The sequence below is a fragment of the Eretmochelys imbricata genome, chromosome 2 (genome assembly GCF_965152235.1).
Source record: "Eretmochelys imbricata isolate rEreImb1 chromosome 2, rEreImb1.hap1, whole genome shotgun sequence".
Lineage (NCBI taxonomy): Eukaryota > Metazoa > Chordata > Testudines > Cheloniidae > Eretmochelys > Eretmochelys imbricata.
The window spans coordinates 226,198,794-226,220,702 of NC_135573.1; the positions used below are offsets into that span (position 1 = coordinate 226,198,794).

The 21,909-nt window shown below is 40.7% G+C and overlaps 1 protein-coding gene across 1 annotated transcript in view; it reads right to left on the bottom strand.

The window, feature by feature from the left end:
- ZNF804B (zinc finger protein 804B) overlaps positions 1 to 21,909 on the bottom strand; it is a 352,481-nt gene that overhangs the window by 27,077 nt on the left and 303,495 nt on the right. The window lies entirely within an intron of this gene.

Sequence of the window (21,909 nt, forward strand, 5' to 3'; positions counted from 1 at the left end):
TCCAAAGTGGTCACAATGGAGCACTCTGGGATAGCTCCCGGAGGCCAATACCGTCAAATTGTGTCCACAGTACCCCAGATTCGACCCGGCAAGGCCGATTTAAGCGCTAATCCACTTGTCAGGGGTGGTGTAAGGAAATCGATTTTAAGAGCCCTGTAAGTCGAAAAAAAGGGCTTCATCATGTGGACGGGTGCAGGTTTACATCGATTTAACGCTGCTAAATTCGACCTAAAGTCCTAGTGTAGACCAGGGCTTAGATTTCAACAAAGCTGCATTTTTCGACAGAAACTGTTCCACTGAAATTTTTTTGATGAGCTCTAGTCCTTAGGCTTTTATATGGTATTCACGGGAACAGCATCAGACATACTAGATTCAGTGGGTATTTACATGAATGTCATCTTCATTTCCTTAGGTATTTCCCTGTAATTTAGTATTCATTAGAGACACTTAAAGAGTCATCATTTTCTTTGATGACTAATGGTGACGTCCAAGTCTCAAGAAATTGCTATGGCAGTGAAATGAAAATTAGTCTTTTTTATTTTTCCCTTGGAGAGGTATGAAAGGATGTTAATTAATATTTCTAACTCACTTTGTCTAATAAATTACTAATTCCACCATTTTATTGCAATCATTGTGACACAGAGACATGGTTTGGTTTTTAAATATTTGTTTCTTCTATAAGTGTCCCTTAAAGACACACTGCACATTTCCTCAAACACAAGAACAGTTGATTAGCATCGCTTTAAGGCTCCACAGGATTCAATTATGCAGCTATGTTATGTATGTTAACCACGACATGGAAGTTACAGATAGTCAAAGTTGGCAAAATATGTCTTACATGCAGATGCTAGGCAGGTGTTCATTGGGCCAGATCCACCTTTGTTTGTGCAAATTGGATTAGAGGAAGGGATTCATCACACAGAGGCAGGAAAGCCACTGGAGAAGGGAGGCCAGCTTTAAAGTTCTGCAAGCATTTGTGCCAGTAAAACTCAATTGCCCACCAAAAAGCTAACCTAATTGAGGCACAAAATTGACCAAAGGAAAAATCGTGTTTGGATCTGAACTAATAGTCACTGAAGACCTAGTTCCGATACCGTCCTCGGGTTGGGTAACCTTACTCCACAAGTAACTCCATCAGCATGAATGTGGTTGTTAGATAATGATAACCAATGTGCATCCGATGAAGTGAGCTGTAGCTCACGAAAGCCTCTGCTCAAATAAATTGGTTAGTCTCTAAGGTGCCACTAGTACTCCTTTTCAATGTGCATAAGATATCATGCCCTCTTTCATTAGTGTTTGCTCAGCTCTACGGAGAACTCTTGTAAAGCCAAATTCAGTGGAGTTGTGCTAATTTACATCAGCAGAGTATTTGGCCCATAAGTGCTTATTTATCCCTCTACTTGGTGCTTTGCCAGGGTCAGTCTGTAAAGCAGTGGTGCAAGAGAAGTGATACTATATGTCTGTTTTCAGACCTGTAAATGCACGTGTTTGACTTTCACACACCACTTATTCACTTAAAATAGTGCACTTTGGACGGATATTTTTATAGGAGCAGTGGCATTCTACATGAGAGTAGTTCAAGGGTATGTTGCACCTACATTAAGAACCATTGGTTTAAAAAATAAAGGTATTTTTTGGCATGTACTTTTTTAAAGGGCAGCAAAGCCTATGTGATTCAGCAGCTTAAATAATACCAGTGTGTTACTAATAAAACTACCCCAAAGGTTTATTGAAAACAAGGACATTAATCTAAACCTAAACATTTTCTTAGGTCCTTAATGCTTATCCGTCTTCTGGCAGCATTTATGTCCTGTATATATTAGCATGTCAGAACTGAAAATCATAGGGTGAATGCAGACTGCATGCACAGGCTCAGATTCAATTGTGAAATATTCCAGGTGGTTTTCCTACTGCAAAATATGATCTCCATTTTATAAGATGCTGGGCACTCTGGCCAAAATACAGCAAAGTACTTAAGCAGGTGCTGATCTTTAAGCATTTGAGCAGTCCAATTGAATTGGGTATTTAAAATTAAGTATGTGCTGTAAGCATTATGACAGGTTTCAGAGTTGCAGCCGTGTTAGTCTGTATTCGCAAAAAGAAAAGGAGTACTTGTGGCACCTTACAGACTAACCAATTTATTTGAGCATAAGCTTTTGTGAGCTACAGCTCACTTCATCTGATGCTTCATCTGTAAGCAATATGTTGGATTGCAGTCAGAGTGCTTAGCACCTTGCAGGTCAAACCCTATATCAAATGCATACTGTGTATATTTTATGTCATCCAGGAGACTTTATTATAATTACAATTAACATTAGCATGTGCACCTTATTCAGGAAAGCAACTGGGAGAGTGATATTTTAACTACTGATTTTTAATACTTTATTATTTTTCATTTTGTAAATATTTAGTACATAAAGGTGGACGAACAGGGCTAGCTAATTAGGCTGTTATTTTAAGTGGTCTCAAAGTTAAGTTCCATGCTATCTTTCTGCAGATTTTCTAATCTGGCTTCCATACTGATCACTCATGGAACAGAAGGTTCTTGAATTTTTATGTCTGCATCACTGAAATACATGTAATCTATCTAATGTCCAATGCCTTTCAGCTTGTGTAGTCCCTTAGATCTGTGCCGGTTGAGTGCAAAGCAGGGGTAAAGCACTACATCAAATGTCCGTTAGAGCTTCAATCTGTACGTGCCAGCTGAGTAGGCAGTGCTTGCAGATATAGAAGAACTGACTATGCTGAATTTCATTATTTCTTCTTTCATAATTTATGGAAACAACAGGGCTGGAGACTGCTGAAGTCAGTGTTTGATTATTTAGGTTAAACAAACATATTGCATTTAAGTCTGTGTAGCTGCAGTGAAACCTGTTAATTAGAGCCGGTCAAAAATGTTCTGCAGAAATGATTTGCTGTTGGAAAATGCTGTTTTATTTAAATTGGAACCTTTTGTGGGACTGTGCTGCTGACATTTTATTTAGAAAATAAACTGAAAAAAGTGTTTCAATAAGGTCAAAACATTCCTTTTTCCCTTACTGGATTTGGAATGAAAGGCAATTTTGAAATGCCAGAATTTTGTACAGAATAGAAATTTCAAATTTCCACCAGCTTCACTGTTCATTATGTCAAAAACTGTGGTCAGTGTGCACGTGTTTCTTCATACTGTTCACTGTTTATCAGGTGGGGAATTATGAAACTAAACTCAAATCCAAAACAATTGCAACTTTTCAAACCCCAGAACAAGTATTCCTAATCAGACTATCTAGGTTAGGGATGCCTGGTTTGGGGTTTGATTGGCTGCAGATGTGTTAAATTTGAATTTAGCTTCATAATGATTATAGGTGGTGGAGCTTCACCACTGCTGCTATGCTCCATTGTATGTGTGTAAGGATTAGAATCAAGCATCATCTAACCAAACTGGAAGGTTTGTTTTGGCTGAACTCAAACCAGACACCACGGGTGCAAGTTCAGTGGTCACCTTTGTTGTCATATTGTGGTATAATGCCATAATAATGTTACCTCAGAAGATCCCTGTGCCATGGGATACCATCCCCAAAATGCAGAAAGAAGCCCCCTACTTGTCCCCATGTGGCTGGCCATTTCCTATTACTTGCATTTCTTCTTTGAAAGGGGAGCTTTATAAAGCCATTGTTGTGATGCTAAGGCTCTGTATATTGTGATGTATTGCTCTATACACATCTTCACATTAAGGGTGGAGTTTACCAAACTGTGCAGTTGAACCTAACCGCCTCAGATCTGCTTATCTTGAGTAAAAGTAAAACCTAGCCATGTCATGAAGGCCCTACTCTGGGTGAGATTTTCAACAGGTTATCTAATCCTGCTCCCATTGAAGTAGCTGGTAAAACTGCCATTGACTTCAGTGTGAGCAGAGTTAGGCCAACACTAAGTGCTTTTGAAACTCCCGAACTCTTAGTTACTATGAGGTGCTTGAAGTCAATAGGCGTTTAGCCTAAGGTTATCAGAATTTGTTTCTTGCATTTAGAATTAAGAAGTTAGAATTCCAAGTTGATTTGCAGGACTTTAACTATAACACTCTTATTAGTTGTAATAGGATTTATGCATTTAAAGATTTGTGCAAACAGTTGAAAAATATAGCTCTTCAGATGCTTCATTTATTTAAGTAACCAATGCACTAGACTGGACGATTTTGTCCATTCTTCCTGCTTGCAAGACAAGTAATAAATTTTCAGTAATTAAAAAGTGTACCCTCAGAGAAGACTGGAAAGGAAAATAACACAAACATTAATGTAGAGAACTTCCTCTGACAGACACATCTGATTATTGCTATGCTTTAAATGCAAAATCTGATAATATACTTCTGTAATTCCTTGTATAATGAAATACTTAAGAAATATATTACAGTCATTGGATCATCATTAACAACTATGAAATTAAGTGTCCCGTGGGTTTTTTCCAATTTAAAGAGGGTTAAATTGCTAATTTTCATGTTAATTAGCATTCATTCTGAAGAGAAGCAAACGTAATTCCATAGCATCTAGCATTTAACAATTTAGCTTATCTAGACATTAAATTTAAAGGAAGCTCTGCATTATTTGCTAGAGATTTCTTAAGTACTAATGATTAAGGGAATCTCATTATTCTAACAACATGAAATTTCCAAGGATGAATATTGTTAATTTATATACTTTATCTCTGCATAATAAAAAAAGTAACACAGCACTTACAGTGTGGCAGGTGCATCGGTTCTTATTAAAGAACATTGGACTTCATAGATTTGTGTGTTTAAAATAAAATAATTTTGTATGCTGACATTTAGAATTGGAATTTGTTGCCTCAAGACCTACACCTTCACTGAGCTGTGCTCAGGGGCATTTGATCATTCCATTTCTGCTACCCAAATACATGCAGTCACAGTTATAGAATCATAGAATATCAGGGGTGGAAGGGACCTCAGGAGGTCATCTAGTCCAACCCCCTGCTCAAAGCAGGACCAATCCCCAATTTTTGCCCCAGATCCCAAATGGCCCCCACAAGGATTGAACTCACAACCCTGGGTTTGGCAGGCCAATGCTCAAACCACTGAGCTATTGAAACATCTTCATATAACACAAAAATTAATGCCTCCTTTCTTAATGTTTAAAAAATGAATCCATCATATTAGTAACTACAAACTGCAGATATTAATTATAAAATTAATTTGAATTGAGGCAAATAAAAGTTATGGTTCAATTTAGTGTTATGCATACTGCTCTCTCTTATAGCATTAGCTGCATACCACCTCTTTTTTTAAAAAAAAAAATGCTGATGTAATTCAGTGGGCGTTTTCCCTTTAGTTACATCAGGGTTTGTGATGTGTCAGAACCTGATGGCTTGTTTCACTACATCATAAATTCATCACTGCTGGATTGCAGTAGGTAGACGATAAGATGCACCATGCAACCCTTCTGGAGCATAGCAGCCATGGTGTAGAGATGATTTGGGAAATGTAGGGACTCTAAACATGCTAATTGAAATAAGTCAAATGAGAGCTCATAGCATGAAGGTAGGATGGTGATTAGGTCAATATAGTATCCAGGAGAAAGAACATACAGAGAGCTAGAAGGCAGCAATGCTACTATATATGTCTTTTTTTTTCTCGGGCCCTTATTGAGGGCTCTTGGTGTTTACTATATTAAAAACATACAATTTTGAGCCAATATAAAATCTGTAGTACACTTGCTAACTGACCTGTTCGCCCAAAAATGCAGTTCATCACTGAAATTTAAGGTGCATTTGAATCTCAAGTCAGGAAAATCTGGTGTTCATCTCCGTTTCAAAAAACTGTGACATAACCTGGAAGTATTCTAATGCCAGAATAAATTGGATGCCTTTCTTCTTTTCTTCTCCTTTGATTTTTATTTTCTAGCTTCCGTAGCTTAGGTTTGGTGATTTGGGTTTTCCCTTTCATCCAATGCCTTATTAGTTTGACAAACTGACCTTCCTGTCCATAGCTGACAATACAAGGTCTTTCTGACAGGACCTCTTCTCCTGTGCTTTCTTCCTGTCTTTCTCTCGTATTCTTGGCCTCCTCTTCTGTTTTCTCTAGGTCTTTCCTTTTTCACATCTCCTTGTTTTTCTTTTCTTCTTCTAGCAACCTCTTTCTCAGACCCAGTTTCTCTCTCATTCTCTCTTTTTCTTTCTCTTTGCTCACTCCCTGCCATTCTCCTTGCTGCCTTTTGTCTCCCCCACCCCCGTCCACCACCTTGTTCCTATCCCCATGATCTCTTCATAACCCCATACCTTTCCTTTTCCATACTCTATATCCTTCTCCTCCTATACTTTCCTGCATTTTACTTCACCTTTTTTTCTGTAGACAAAAGCCTCATTCACTCCACAACTCTGATTCAGTCCCTGAGTAATGTCTACCCAATGAGGCAGTGGTGCTGTTGAAGAAAATGTTATGTGGTCATGTAATTGAAGAATCTATCACAATGCATAAACACTAGAGGGATGAATTAAGATTGCACAGGCAATCTTAATACTGGAATTTCCTAACTTTTGAGTGCTTGACTTTGCAACCTTCATGTTCTTTTAATGAAATTTTTAATGTAATTTCCTATTTGTTTTTAAAAAAAGCAACCCCCCCCCAAAAAATAAAAATTTTATTATGTGGAGCCATACTGATTTCCACATATGTCATCAACCAGGCTGGAACATTTAGATCCACAGCACAGATAGCTACCTCTTAAATTAATGGAATAACTGGTAGCTGTAATAGGTTGTTATCTTCTGTGTGGACCAGACATTAGAGGGAGATGAAACATAGTGCCAGTGGGTTTCAAAGTTATTTGCCAGGGATTAGAGGAATGTTGAGACTCAGGAATCCTGGGTTCTGGCCATAAAGCTTCTCAACAAAACTTGGAAGAATTTTTTAACATGCATGGGTAAAATGATGTTGTTTTCCCAACTTCATTCTGAAAAGTAACTAAACCATTTTTGCTAAAAATTTCCTAAATAGTCAGCCTGCGGCAAAGAGCTGGCAAGGAACATTTCAGCCCAAACTCTTAAAGTATGGCAAAGTTATAAGCAATTGAAAACAAGATCTTATAATAGATAGCGTTAGGCCACCTTAACTATAGGTGCACTGCCAACTCTGCCTCTAAAAAACCAATACGAACCATGCATTAATCAAGTTGTAGTTAAATCTAATTTGAGAACAAATAGGAAGAGTATAAATAATGAATTTCACTTCAGCAACTTCTGGAAGAATGAGAACAATTTTGAGTAGCTTTCACTGTGATAAAGCAATTATGGGAAAGGTAGAGTGAGGAAGTGGAAAGTATTCAACAAGAAATTACCATATGCCCCAAGGATCATGCATGTGTACTCCTTAGTAATTATTACATTAGGAGCAGAAGTAGCCTCAGTGAGGATGAACAAGAAAAGGCAAATTGTAAGAAAGAAAAAAAGCAAATGAAATGAACAAAATATCAAATACACCAGTGGAAAAGGGGGATTGCAGAGTCAATGTCTGATATAAAGTAAAGGCAGGTTTCAGAGTAGCAGCCATGTTAGTCTGTATTCGCAAAAAGAAAAGGAGGACTTGTGGCACCTTAGAGACTAACCAATTTATTTGAGCATAAGCTGCATCCGATGAAGTGAGCTGTAGCTCACAAAAGCTTATGCTCAAATAAATTGGTTAGTCTCTAAGGTGCCACAAGTACTCCTTTTCTTTTTATAAAGTAAAGAGAGTATGAAAATTAAGCAGAGAATATAATGGAGGGCATAAGAACAAGCTACAATAAGAAATGCATCACTTTTACAGTGAGTGAGAGATCAGTGAGTCAGTGATAGCAGAGGAACTGGAATGGCAGACAAATTAGCTTCTACAAACAGTATAAATGAATTCAAAACTTTGGTTTTCACATGGATGAAAACAAGACTGATGCCAGAAACATAAAGAGTATACCATTTCTACGGGAAGAAAAATACATGCTTAAAACAAGGAGCAGAAATATTGAATCGCAATGTAAGAAAACAAAATGAATGAAGTCTGAGTTTTTTTAAAAAAATCCCTCAAGGATACAACACAATAGCATTTAAAAAAATAAAGGTATGTTGATGAAGTAGCATTGTCTAGCAAGGTCAGGTATCCAGATCATAATTCTAAAGCATCTTCTAGCAGTTATTTTAAATATCATTGGAAATAAATGAGGTGTCAAAAGGCTAAAAATAAGCTGATGTTGCACCCAAATGGAATAACAGGCCAAAGTTTCCATATTTTGATTTATGTCTTAGAGGTTTCTAGCATGTCTAAGTAGGTGACTATTGTTAATTTTTGTAATCTGAAATAATAAACAAACACAAATAAATAAAGTGTCCTCTAAAGCCCTAATCCTGCTAAAGCAATGCACGTTCTTAACTTTATGCATGTGAATAATTCCATTAAAGTAAGTGGGACTGCCTATGTACTTATAGTTAAGCAAGTTCGTACATTTTTTATTGTTCAAGACTGGGGATTATTTTGCATACTTACCATTGCACATGTTATCATTGTACATACATAAAAAGTATTTGCATATAAAAATCTAGTGACTGCTCAAATTGTGTACTTAAATATGTGGTTTGAATGTAAAAATTGGTGCAAATGTAAAATTTGCATTCATCTACTTATGTGCTGCCTACACACCACTATACACACCTACTTATAAACCAGCTGTTTCAATCTATCTTTCCTATCCCTTACAATTGTATTCTCTATATAACTGCTGTAATGGGAAAGCATTAGTATAACAATGGTTCAGTCTTAGCTTCATAAATGGGATATGAAGAATGGGGGAGAATATTATGTGGGTTTCTATTGATTTCAGTCCAGTTGTGCTGTCTGCTACATGGGTGCAAAAAGTTAATTCAGTCCTGGATAGTTTTTGCACATCTGAAGGACCAAAACTCAATGTCTTTTAAACAGCCCCAATCATTGGTGCTCAACTCACTATACAGGTTGTGACTCTAAGAGCCCCTTTGTGCCAACTAGCATAGGCAAACCCAACACACTGATGTCAGAATATTTAGCCAAACAGCAACTTATAGGCTATTATATAAAAACTGGAAATATGATGATCATGAATATCATCATATGGTGCATGTACAGGCTTTTTTATAAAGAGTTATGTATGTGAGCTGTATTATGTTCTTGAAATATATTTTGGAGGCTGCCCTAGACAAAGACATGTTTTTTTCCCTGTTTGCCTCTGCCTCCAATGCAAATCGATCAAGGTGAGGCCAGAGATTCATAGACTTTAAGGTCAAAAGGGACCATCGTGAACATCTAGTCTGACCTCCTGCACATTGCAGGCCACAGAACCTCACCCACTCCTGTAACAGACCCCTTACCTCTGGCTGAGTTACTAAAGTCCTCAAATCATGATTTAAAGACTTCAAGTTACAGAGAATTCACCATGTACACTAGTTTAAACCTGCAAGTGATCTGTGCTGCAGAGGAAGGGGGAAAAAAACAAAACAAAAAAACACCCCAGGATCTCGGCCAGTCAGACCCAGGGGAAAATTCCTTCCTGACCCCAAATATGGCGGTTAGACCCACAGCATATGGGGAAGATCTGCCAGTCAGATACCTGGGAAAAAATTCTCTGTAGTAACTCATGGCCCTCCCCATTTTGTGTCCCCTCTCCAGCCATTGGGAATTTTTGCTACTGGCAGTCGCTTATGGGCCACACGCCATTGTTAGCAGTCTCATCATACCATCCCCTCCATAAACTTATCAAGCGCAGTCTTGAAGCCAGTTAGTTTTTTTGCCCCCACTGCACCCCTTTGGAAGGCTGTTCCAGAACTTCAGTCCTGTGATTATTAGGCAGCAATCCCAGGAAACACGGTTGGTAAATAGGTAACCTGGACACCCAGTGTAAAAATGGGGTGAATTGCAGGATTCCACTCTGAGAGAAGTGCATACCTGTCACTTGGAAGGGATGCCCACAGACAGGGAGAGGTTAAAGGTAAAGCTAACCCTGTTACAGCAACAGAGAGCAGCAGCTGTTGTGCTTGGGCAGCCATGCACAGTAATTGGTTTTAAAGCTGAAAGGCAATTAGCCCCCTTGATAGAAAGGATTTAATACAAGCTTTTTAGTGTGCCTTTCATGTTCATGAATGGTTAAATTTTCAGGCAGGGCATTACCTGGCCTCCACCTGATGTTGCACGTACTTCAATGTGCATTTTCTAGTTACAGACAGCATCTAATCTTTAAATACATCTGCTTAGCCTTTAAAGAGTGTAGCAGCTGCACAACTTCCAGTACTGGAGTTTTCACCAACAAGTCCCATTGACATTAATAGGAGCCAGCAGTCAAAAAGTGCACAGTTGTATGTGCCTAGGTGACAGATTATCTAGGTGACTAGATTCCTGAAGCACTTACATGAGAGGAAAGTGATCAGGAACAGTCAGCATGGATTCACCAAGGGAAGGTCATGCCTGACTCATCTAATCGCCTTCTATGATGAGATTACTGGTTCTGTGGATGAAGGGAAAGCAGTGGATGTATTGTTTCTTGACTTTAGCAAAGCTTTTGACACGGTCTCCCACAGTATTCTTGTCAGCAAGTTAAAGAAGTATGGGCTGGATGAATGCACTATAAGGTGGGTAGAAAGTTGGCTAGATTGTCGGGCTCAGCGGGTAGTGATCAATGGCTCCATGTCTAGTTGGCAGCCGGTATCAAGTGGAGTGCCCCAAGGGTTGGTCCTGGGGCCGGTTTTGTTCAATATCTTCATAAATGATCTGGAGGATGGTGTGGATTGCACTCTCAGCAAATTTGCAGATGATACTAAACTAGGAGGAGTGGTAGATACGCTGGAGGGCAGGGATAGGATACAGAGGGACCTAGACAATTGGAGGATTGGGCCAAAAGAAATCTGATGAGGTTCAACAAGGATAAGTGCAGGGTCCTGCACTTAGGACGGAAGAACCCAATGCACCGCTACAGACGAGGGACCGAATGGCTAGGCAGCAGTTCTGCGGAAAAGGACCTAGGGGTGACAGTAGACAAGAAGCTGGATATGAGTCAACAGTGTGCCCTTGTTGCCAAGAAGGCCAATGGCATTTTGGGATGTATAAGTAGGGGCATAGCCAGCAGATCGAGGGACGTGATCATTCCCCTCTATTCGACATTGGTGAGGCCTCATCTGGAGTACTGTGTCCAGTTTTGGGCCCCGCACTACAAGAAGGATGTGGATAAATTGGAGAGAGTCCAGCGAAGAGCAACAAAAATGATTAGGGGTCTGGAACACATGACTTATGAGGAGAGGCTGAGGGAACTGGGATTGTTTAGTCTGCAGAAGAGAAGAATGAGGGGGGATTTGATAGCTGCTTTCAACTACCTGAGAGGTGGTTCCAAAGAGGACGGTTCTAGACTATTCTCAGTGGTAGAAGAGGACAGGACAAGGAGTAATGGTCTCAAGTTGCAGTGGGGGAGGTTTAGGTTGGATATTAGGAAAACCTTTTTCACTAGGAGGGTGGTGAAACACTGGAATGCGTTACCTAGGGAGGTGGTAGAATCTCCTTCCTTAGAGGTTTTTAAGGTCAGGCTTGACAGAGCCCTGGCTGGGATGATTTAGTTGGGGATTGGTCCTGCTTTGAGCAGGGGGTTGGACTAGATGACCTCCTGAGGTCCCTTCCAACCCTGATATTCTATGATTCTATGATTATGCATGGCATGCACACAAGTGTTAGCATGCATCTGTGTGTTTCGATCAGGGCCAGCTCTAGGATTTTTGCTGCCCCAAGCAAAAAAATTTTTGGCCGCCCCCACTTTTTTTTGTGCCCCCCAAAGCTCCCTGACTCCACCCCTTCCCAACCCCTTCCCCAAATCCCTGGCCCCGCCTCCTCCCCCGGGCATGCTGAATTTCCCCCCCCTCCATTGCTTCCTGCGACCCCCCCCAACCCCTTGCCCTAGCTCACCTCCGCTCCGCCTGCTCCCCTAGACACGCCACCGCTCTGCTTCTCCCCCCTCCCTCTCAGGTGAGGGAGAGGCAGCGAGTTCAGGGGAGCAGGCGGAGCGGAGGTGAACGAGGGGGAGCGCAGAATGTAAGGGGAGGGGTAGAGGAACCGCTCCCCGCCCCAGCTCGCCTCCGCTCCACCACCGCCGCCTCCCCCGAGCATGCTGCCACTCAGCTTCTCCTCCCTCCCTCCCTCCCAGGCTTGCTGCACCAAACAGCTGTTTCACGCGCGGCAAGCCTGGGAGGGAGGGGGAGATGCGGAGCGGTGGTGGCGCGCTCAGGGGAGCAGGCGGAGGTGAGCTGGGGCAGCGGGGGCACATTTCTAGGGGCAGCATGGCCGGCGCCGGAATGCCGCCCCTAGAAATGTGCCGACCCGAGCACCTGCTTGTTTTGCTGGTGCCTAGAGCCGGCCCTGGTTTACATACAAGCATGTGCACAGGTGTAGACTGAAAGATCCTGCCCAAATAACACAAACGTATTCTTAGATTCCAGACATACTAAGAACTGACTGCATTTTCATTAGGGTGATCATCACCAGCTTTAGTATCTCAAAAATTGCAAATAAATACCTGTGATGTCACCAGAAGCCCCAAGATGGCAATACAGCCTTGTTTTTCTTAGTGGCTTATTTGTATCATTATGGTTATTATTATACAATATATGGATCAGATTTATATTTTACAACTTTCTCTTGCTGGTTTCTAAGGAGGCCTTGTTGTTTGCCAAGAATTATATATACAAAATTGGAACTCTCCAACTACTACAGTACTACAATAAATGAATGGATGAATGTTGTGAATGACCTAGAGCAGTGGTTGTCAACTCTGGTCCACCGCTTGTTCAGGGAAAGACCCTGGCGGGCCGGGCCAGTTTGTTTATCTGCCGCATCTGCAGGTTTGGCCGATTGCGGCTCCGACTGGCTGTGGTTCGCTGCTTCAGGCCAATGGGGGCTACAGAAAGCAGCATGGGCGGAGGGACGTGCTGGCTGCCCTTCCCGCAGGCCCCATTGGCCTGGAGTGGCAAACCGCAGATGAAGCAGGTAAACAAACCGTCCCAGCGCACCAGGAGCTTTACCTGAGCAAGCGGTGGACCAGAGTTGAGAACTAGAGGCATTGAAAGATTTCATTTGATGCCACCAATAAAATGGATATCTCTAACCAAATTTGGTCTCTTTTCTATTGACATATGTATGTAACTAAGGAACGCCCTTTAAGGAAATATGCTGCCTCATATTATTTTCCATTTTACTTATAATGATTTTATATAAATGTGTATGCTATATTTTCAAACAATAGCTTGTATTGCCTTCCATACTAATCCCTTCTTTGAACCAAACCAAGGGTATTTGACCCCTCCAGTATTGGTATACTTTCTATAGCTCCAGTGAAATGGCTTCTAATTCAGTCTATCTTCTTTGCAAAGAATAATGAGAACTCCTTGCAGCAGGGATCATTCACCTCAGATGCTTGGTAGGGAGGCATTGTGGTTTTGTCAAATGGGACACTGCCCAAGCAATTCTGTTGCCCAGGATTCACAGATTCCATAGCACAGGGAAAAAAAGAAATTGCTAGACTTCAAGAATGCCACATACAACTGCAAAAACTCCCTATTGCATAGCTGGTCAGAATTTTGCCACCAGTGCTGTAATAATCTTCCTTTTCTCTTTGTTACAGGTAATTATTAAAACATGGTGACCTATAGGTTGCTTTGTTTAGGAGCCAGGGAATCAATACTTGCATAAAGCTGGTCATTTTAATGTGCTAGCAGAGAATTCAAATCCTGCTCTGGAGACACATATGCTTTCCCCCCCAGAAGCTTCTAGAAAACAGTCGGATCCATTAGTTGCTGAGAGTGGACCATCATAACAGATCCTTTGCTTCTGTTGGGAGAGTGAAAAGGCCCTGACCCAGTCTGTAAAAGTGGTGATTATTTAGTCCATGATAGAATTGTATTCAATATGGGATGAATCCTGAAGTTGTTATTCTGGCAAACCCACCCCTATTGAACTCAATGGGATTTTGCCTAAGAAAGATGTGAATTAAAACTGAATAAAGACTTGATAATTTGATAACTGTGTTTTCAACCCCAACCTCCAGGCCAAAGTCCAAAATGTACCCACTTGTATGTGTCAGGCCAGAGAGATCAGCTACTTGTAAGCATATGGTTGTTATGATGGTCAAAGGTCCAGGGACCATGAATTCAAGCTCTCAAGAGTACATATTGGAGCCCCTCTGCCCTCCTCTCCTCTCAGAACAATACCAAACTTGATACCAAGTTTAAGAGCAGATAGCTCATGTAGAGAAGCCTTCGGAGAGATGGGAAGGTCTGCACACAACCAGAATTTCCACACTCACTTTATACTAGGATTTGCAGTCAAAGAACTTAATCTTCAGAAAGGGGATCTTCTCCATGTAGGCATAGCACAGTATATCTGGACTATGTAATGGGTAAGACGTTGGTGATATGAACTAACAATAAGATAAAAGAGCTATAGAAATAAGAATGGCTAAAAACTAGTCATAATTACTGAATTATATATAAATCATATTTGCCTATGCTAGATGGATTTTTGTTAGAAGATACTGCAAAAACAGACATTGGTGAAGAACTTGTATTTGATAAAGCTTTTGATAAAGTAATATATGGTTAACTAATGTATAACATTAGGATAGCACACGAGTACAAATTAGTTAAGTGAACAAGGCCAAGCTGTTATGGTTAAACCTTAGAAGCCTTCAGGGATGAGGAAGGTAATGAGTACCATACTAAGTATTAGGGCCAAGACTTTGCACTTTAATGAATGGATAAAATCATAAATGGAAAAATAGCTCATGAATTCCATTTTAGAAAAGTATAATGTTTGGAGATTTTGAGTCAGTAATGATCCAACAAAATCAGTGTTCTGTAGAACATAGCAGAGGAGAAGAACAGTAGGATGTATGGCATAATGCTCCATTAAACCATCAACACCTCTGCTTTTAATCACTCCTGTGCTAAAAATACCCTTCTGTATTTTATTTCTCAGTTACTGGATATTACCACAAGCTGTGAAACTGGATCAGATTTGCTGGGTTCCCTAGCTTGAATGTCTCACATTATGTTTCTATATCTGGTGTATAGTAGCTGATCCAGTTTGAAAAGGTTGGCCCATGTCTAAGAGACACATTGCCTTGCCTTGATAGGTACTATATACAGTATGTGGACAAACAATACAATTTTCTTTCCTTCGGCTTAGCAGACAGTCTTTCAAGGTAAAAAGCATCTGCAGTATAATGGGCATCCTCGTACACAACAATACTGTAATAGCCTATCTTTTAGTGGTGGAGTAATGTAGAAGTAGTTTGTTTTCTCTATTATTTTCTGAATGGGGCTACTTTGAAAGTTCAGACCCAAATTAATCAGGGATCAGGGTCCTGGTCAGGATCTTTCATACTCTAACTCTGTGCAGCATCAAGTTTATGGCTTCTTGAGAAATTAATTCCATTTGTTGCTTTCTCATTCGAGTGAATGATGAGCCCCATAACATTTGGGGCAAGGACTATTGTTGAAAGAGTGAGTAGCAACCTACAGATGAGAAGTAAGGGAGCAGCAGGGAATGACTTTTTTGTTCATAAACTATCCCTTTGGTCAATTGTAGAGATTTCTAATGAGCTCTGAAGGGTCACTCTTTAATTCAGCCCCAATTAAAGAAGACTGTTGGCTGTGACAAAAGTCTTTGCAGGTGATGGTGTGAGATACACGAAGTGATGGGGAATCTTCCTTTTTATGATAGAGAAACAGAGGATCTGCTCTATGGGAAGGAAATTAATTTGACATATCAGAAACTTTTCATGTTTGGTGACCTACTATAGAAGTTTCATAGATTCATAGATATTTAGGTCAGAAGGGACCATTATGATCATCTAGTCTGACCTCCTGCACAACGCAGGCCACAGAATTTCACCCACCACTCCTACAAAAAAAACCTCACACCTATATCTGTGCTATTGAAGTCCTCAAATTGTAGTTTAAAGACCTCAAGGAGCAGAGAATCCTCCAGCAAGTGACCCGTGCCCCATGCTACAGAGGAAGGCGAAAAACCTCCAGGGCCTCTTCCAATCTGCCCTGGAGGAAAATTCCTTCCCGACCCCAAATATGGCGATCAGCTAAACCCTGAGCATATGGGCAAGATTCATCAGCCAGATACTACAGAAAATTCTTTCCCAGGTAACTTGGATCTTACCCCATCTAAAACCCATCACAGGCCATTGGGCCTATTTACCATGAATATTTAATTACCAAAACCATGTTATCCCATCATACCATCTCCTCCATAAACTTATCGAGTTTAATCTTAAAGCAAGATAGATCTTTTGACCCCACTACTTCCCTCGGAAGGCTATTCCAAAACTTCACTCCTCTGATGGTTAGAAACCTTCGTCTAATTTCTAATCTAAATTTCCTAGTGGCCAGTTTATATCCATTTGTTCTTGTGTCCACATTGGTACTGAGTTTAAATAATTCCTCTCCCTCTCTGGTATTTATCCCTCTGATATATTTATAGAGAGCAATCATATCTCCCCTCAGCCTTCTTTTAGTTAGGCTAAACAAGCCAAGCTCCCTGAGTCTCCTTTCATAAGACAAGTTTTCCATTCCTCGGATCATCCTAGTAGCCCTTCTCTGTACCTGTTCCAGTTTGAATTCATCCTTCTTAAACATGGGAGACCAGAACTGCACACAGTACTCCAGGTGAGGTCTCACCAGTGCCTTATATAACGGTACTAAAACCTCCTTATCCCTACTGGAAATACCTCTCCTGATGCATCCCAAGACGACATTAGCTTTTTTCACAGCCATATCACATTGGCAGCTCATAGTCATCCTATGATCAACCAATACTCCAAGGTCCTTTTCCTCCTCCGTTACTTCTAGTTGATGCGTCCCTAGCTTATAACTAAAATTCTTGTTATTAATCCCTAAATGCATGACCTTACACTTCTCACTATTAAATTTCATCCTATTCCTATTACTCCAGTTTACAAGGTCATCCAGATCCTCCTGTAGGGTATCCCTGTCCTTCTCTAAATTAGCAATACCTCCCAGCTTTGTATCATCTGCAAACTTTAGTAGCACACTCCCACTTTTTGTGCCCAGGTCAGTAATAAAAAGATTAAATAAGATTGGTCCCAAAACCGATCCCTGAAGAACTCCACTGGTAACCTCCCTCCAACTTGACAGTTCACCTTTCAGTAGGACCCGTTGTAGTCTCCCCTTTAACCAATTCCCTATCCACCTTTCAATATTCCTATTGATGCCCATCTTATCCAATTTAACTAATAATTCCCCATGTGGCACCGTATCAAACGCCTTACTAAAATCTAAGTAAATTAGATCCACTGCGTTTCCTTTATCTAAAAAATCTGTTACTTTCTCAAAGAAGGAGATCAGGTTGGTTTGGCACGATCTACCTTTTGTAAAACTATGTTGTATTTTGTCCCATTTACCATTGACTTCAATGTCCTTAACTACCTTCTCCTTCAAAATTTTTTCCAAGACCTTGCATACTACAGATGTCAAACTAACAGGCCTATAATTACTTGGATCACTTTTTTTCCCTTTCTTAAAAATAGGAACTATGTTAGCAATCCTCCAATCATACGGTACAACCCCTGAGTTTACAGATTCATTAAAAATTCTTGCTAATGGGCTTGCAATTTCTTGTGCCAATTCTTTTAATATTCTTGGATGAAGATTATCTGGGCCCCCCGATTTAGTCCCATTAAGCTGTTTGAGTTTCGCTTCTACCTCAGATATGGTGATGTCTACCTCCATATCCTCATTCCCATTTATCATGCTACCATTATCCCTAAGATCCTCTTTAGTCTTATTAAAGACTGAGGCAAAGTATTTGTTTAGATATTGGGCCATGCCTAGATTATCCTTGACCTCCACTCCATCCTCAGTTTTTAGCGGTCCCACTTCTTCTTTCTTTGTTTTCTTCCTATTTATATGACTATAGAACCTTTTACTATTGGTTTTAATTCCCTTTGCAAGGTCCAACTCTACTTGACTTTTAGCCTGTCTCACTTTATCCCTACATATTCTGACCTCAATAAGGTAGCTTGCCTTACTGATCCCTCCCTTCTTCCACTCCCTATATGCTTTCTGCTTTTTCTTAATTACCTCTCTAAGATGCTTGCTCATCCAGCTTGGTCTACAACTCCTGCCTATGAATTTTTTCCCCTTTCTTGGGATGCAGGCTTCCGATAGCTTCTGCAGCTTTAATTTAAAATAATCCCAGGCCTCCTCTACCTTTAAACCCATAAATTCTTCAGTCCAATCCACTTCCCTAACTAATTTCCTTAATTTTTGAAAGTCAGCCCTTTTGAAATCAAAAACCTTAGTTGCAGATTTATTTTTGTTAATCCTTCCATTCAGTTTGAACTGAATTAGCTCATGATCACTTGAGCCAAGATTATCCCCTACAACCATTTCCTCTATGAGGTCCTCATTACTCACCAAGACCAAATCTAAAATAGCATCCCCTCTAGTCGGTTCAGCAACTACTTGCTGAAGGAATCCATCAGCTATCGCATCTAGGAAAATCTGAGCCCTATTATTATTACTAGCACTCGTCCTCCAGTCTATATCTGGGAAGTTAAAGTCTCCCATGATCACACAGTTTCCATTAGTATTTACTTTATTAAAAACATTAAAAAGGGCTCTATCCATATCCAAATTAGATCCCGGCGGTCTATAGCACACCCCAAGCACTATCCCAGGGGAGGCTCTAATAGTTTTCTTCCCCAATTTAATTTTTGCCCATACAGACTCAGTCATATCCATTTCATCGCTTCTTATTTCTTTACATTCTATCTCATCATTGATATACAGTGCTACTCCACCACCTTTACCTTTATTTCGGTCTTTCCTAAACAGCACATACCCTTCAATACCTGTAACCCAGTCATGACTACTATTCCACCAGGTTGAAGCAGAGGGGTGTCCTTGTCCCAGTTCTTCTGCAAACTAATGTTACTGGCATCTTGGCATAGGGGTGAAGAAGTGAATGGGCCTGCAGGACTAAATTACCCTTTTCCCAAAGTGAGTAGTTACTTCTGAGCTAATTGAAACACTGCTGCTTCTGAGCTATATTTGAAAGGGCAGGGTGGAGGAAATTTGCACTGACACTTGATGTACTATACATGTTGTGCATTTAAGTACAGGCTGTTAGTCCTGAGTACTGTCAATCTGGCAGCTTTCAGAGCACTAAATTTACTTTAAAATTAAAAAGAGTTTTATTGCTTAAACATTATCTTTTATGATGGAAAGCAGCCAAAAAAAAACTGGTCGGTGCATCAAAACGGCAGTTTTATTTTGCATAAATCACAGGGAGAGAGTAGTGTTGGGGGATGTGGGGAGGTTGTTGCTATGTGCTGGGACTGGATCGGTTTGAGTTCAGATACAATCCTGACAAGTGGAAAAACACCGAAGGGGGGATATTTATATTAGCTTCACAGGTTTGAGATCTGAAAATGTTTTTGTTGCATATTATTACATATGTTTGTGTGGATGAATTGAGTGGTGATGTGAAGAACTGCTATTGTGTCCCTAGCCTCTATTTGTCAGAAGCTGGGAATGGGCTGGGAGCCCAGCTGTGCCCCCACCCAGGCTCTCAGCTCCCCGCTCCCGGATGCAGCTGGGTTCCCAGGGGGGAGCTCTCAGTGGCTCCCAGTGTGTAGTGGGGAGCGGGGAGTCCAAGGCGCAGCCCAGCTCGGAGCTGAGAGTGGGGGAGCTGGGCAGGTGCAGCCTGGAAGCTGTCTGGAGACTCCCCACTCACTGAAGGGAGCCTGGCAGCTGCACCGGGACTCCAGGCTCCCTGCTGTGAGCTGCGGGGGCATTTGGGCTCCCAGTGATGGGGTGTGGGGAGCCCAAGAATCAGCTGGGCTCCTATCAAGGAGCTGCCTGTGGATCTGAGAGCCCAGGTTCTTGGCCTCCCACATTGCCCCTCTTAAGTCACTTCTGGTGAGGACAAGCACCACTGACAGAAGGAGGGTAGTGTGGACATAAACCACTGCAGTAATTACTAACATAGGTCAACTTACATTTCAAGTATAGGCATGCCCTTAGTCAACTACATCGTAAACTAGACTCTGACCCAAAAAGTGCTGAGCATGCACCATAAATTAATGGGTTAATTTGGTGAGTATTCAGCCCCTCTCAGATTAGTCCCTTTGTCAATAATGTGTCTGCCTTGTAGTTAGAAAGTTGTGAGCTAAAATTCTCTTGAGGTTTTGTCTTGATTAAACATTCTGAATATCTCTCTTCTCTGTTAGATACGGATGACTAAATACTTACCCCTTAATTATCTTTATCACCACAACATTTTCTGCATTTGACTAAATCATTTCAACAAACCTTTTCGTTGCAGAAATAAAACCACATCAGTTACATCAGAAAGTCTGAATGCTCACAGATCTTGGCATGACTTTTCGGGGAACCACTTTGTCTGAACTCTGAAATCTTTGTATGAAATAATAGCACTTTTCCTCTTTGCTGCCATTTTAAATTTACATCCAGTTAAAATCAGTAGCAAAGCAAGATGTCAAAGGCACATCTAGCAAGACAGCAGGCACCAGCTATTGGTTTAGCTAGCATATATAGCAGTGATTAACTTATTACAAAACAAATGATAATAAGCAATTAGAAAGTATTATCTGTTTCCTTAAATGACAAGCTGTGTTGTTCCATAACATCAATTATGGTCTGCATGCAATGCTGTAAGAGCTCCACCCTGAGAAATAATAGAATCATAGAGGTGTAGGAATGGAAGGCACCTCAGTAGGTCATCTAGTCCAGTCCCTTGCACTCAAGGCAGGACTACGTAATAACTAGATCATTCCTGACAAGTGTTTGTCTAACTTGTTCTTAAAAACCTCCAATGACTCAGATTCCACAACAGCTCTAGGCAATTTGTTCCAGTGCTTAACCGCCCTGTTAGGAAGTTTCTCCTAATGTCCAACCTAAACCACCCTTGCAGCAATTTAAGCCTATAGCTTCTTGCCCTACTCTCAGAGGTTAAGGAGAACAATTTTGCACTCTCCTCCTTGTAACAACATTTTATTACAGAAAACTGTTATCATGTCCCCACTCAGTCTTCTCTTCTCCAGACTTAACAAACCCAGTTTTTTCAATGTTTCCTCATAGGTCATGTTTTCTAGACCTTTAATTATTTTTGTCACTCCAATTTCTCAAATTTGTCCACCTCTTCCTGAAATTTGGCTCCCAGAACTGAACATGATATTCCAGCTGATGCCTTATCAGGGCAGAGTAAAGCAGAAGAATTCTTGCATCTTGCTTACAACACTTCTGCTGATACATCCCAGAATGATATTCACTTTTTTTTTGCAACAACTTTACATTTATATTCAGCTTGTGATCCACTATAACCCCCAGATCCATTTCTGCAGTACTCTTTCCTAGGCAGTCATTTCCCATATTGTATGTGTGCAACTGATTGTTCCTTCCTAACTACAGTACTTTGCATTTGTCTTTATTGAATTTCATCCTGTTTACCTCAGACCATTTCTCCAGTTTGTCCATCTCATTTTGAATTTTAAACCTATCCTCCAAAGCAGTTACAACTCCTCCCAACTTGATATCATCTGCAAACTTCATAAGTGTACTCTCTATGCCATTATCTAAGTAATTGATGAAGCTATTGAACAGAATCAGATCCAGTACCGTTTCTTGCAGGACCCCATTTGATATGCTCTTCCAGCTTGACTATGAACCACCAATAACTACTCTCTGGGAATGAATGGTTTTCCAACCATTTATGCACCCACCTAAGAGTAGCATCAGCTAGGCTGTATTTCTCTAGTTTGTTTATGAGATGGTCATACGAGATAAAAGCCTTACTAAAGTCAAGATATACCGCATCTACCACTCCCCCCCCACACA